The sequence below is a fragment of the Pleurodeles waltl genome, chromosome 11 (genome assembly GCF_031143425.1).
Source record: "Pleurodeles waltl isolate 20211129_DDA chromosome 11, aPleWal1.hap1.20221129, whole genome shotgun sequence".
NCBI classification, from domain to species: Eukaryota; Metazoa; Chordata; class Amphibia; order Caudata; family Salamandridae; genus Pleurodeles; species Pleurodeles waltl.
This window is the reverse complement of record NC_090450.1, coordinates 937,871,452-937,872,480: the sequence shown is the minus strand read 5'-3', so window position 1 is coordinate 937,872,480 and position 1,029 is coordinate 937,871,452. Positions and strand designations below refer to the sequence as shown.

General features: G+C 39.9%; 1 non-coding gene across 1 annotated transcript; it reads left to right on the top strand.

Moving 5' to 3' along the window:
• The first annotated feature begins 664 nt into the window (after nucleotides 1–664).
• Nucleotides 665–805, top strand: LOC138266725 (U4 spliceosomal RNA). The gene has a single exon (XR_011199657.1). It is a non-coding gene; the product is annotated as a U4 spliceosomal RNA (small nuclear RNA).
• The last annotated feature ends 224 nt before the right edge of the window (nucleotides 806–1,029 follow it).

Genomic DNA, 1,029 nt, shown 5'->3' with positions numbered 1-1,029 from the left:
GAAGAGACATATAGGTCTTTGAAGTTACTACTTATATAAATAAGGGGGCAACATTGATGTTTTCTTATTGCCCCCTTTCTTCCCCTTAATATGAGTCCACCATTTCCCGAGTTTCTCATTTTACAGATGTTCTCCGGCACACTCTAAGATGTTTTCGAAACGACGAAACCAAAATTGTATTTTTTAAAGGTGTAAATGAAATGCAGCAAATGCAACTGTGTAGCTCAATGAAACGGCTCACCTGCAGTAAGTGCTGTATCGAAAAATGTAGTTTACCATTTACATTTCTTTCAATGATTACCATGCCTCCTTGGTAAACATTTGAAGACATGCTTTAAGAATTCGTGCTTCTTCCATTTCCACACCACATCGCTAGCAGCATGGACCCCATCTTCACATGAAGAGCATCAAACCTGTAACTAGGATGCAGCGCTACCTGTGCAACTATTTAGCATAAAATTTCCCAGAGTTCTCTGCTCGCCGGTATGGAATATTTGGGGCAGAGAGTGGACGGAACCTGATAAAACAATCCTAACAAAGTGTATTATTTTGCCTGTTAGAAGCCAGTGGAGGTGTAGTAATTCTTGGACAACTAAACGTTTCCTTGGTCTTTGTATCATGAGGTGGTACCCCGAGACGCACCTTTATTCGCCTTTTTATTGTTAGCTTTGCGCAGTGGCAGTATCGTAGCCAATGACGTCTAACCGAGGCGCGATTATTGCTTATTGAAAACTTTACCCAATACCCCGCCATGACGATTTGAAATATAGTCGATATTGGCAATTTTTGACAGTCTCCAAGGAGACTGAATATTAATGTATAAAAATAAGATTTTTTTTTTGTAGTTTATGTGAACGTGTTGGTGTCGGCTAGACCGCACAGAGTTTATTTTCTTTTAGTTCACTGTTTTCGATTTAGTTTTAGTGTGTCGGAGTTTCTGCATCCGGCAGGAACTTTCAGGATGCTTTCGTCTTGATTAGTTTTCGTATTTCTGTTGGAAGCCGTTTGTTATCAACAGGATAATGCGGA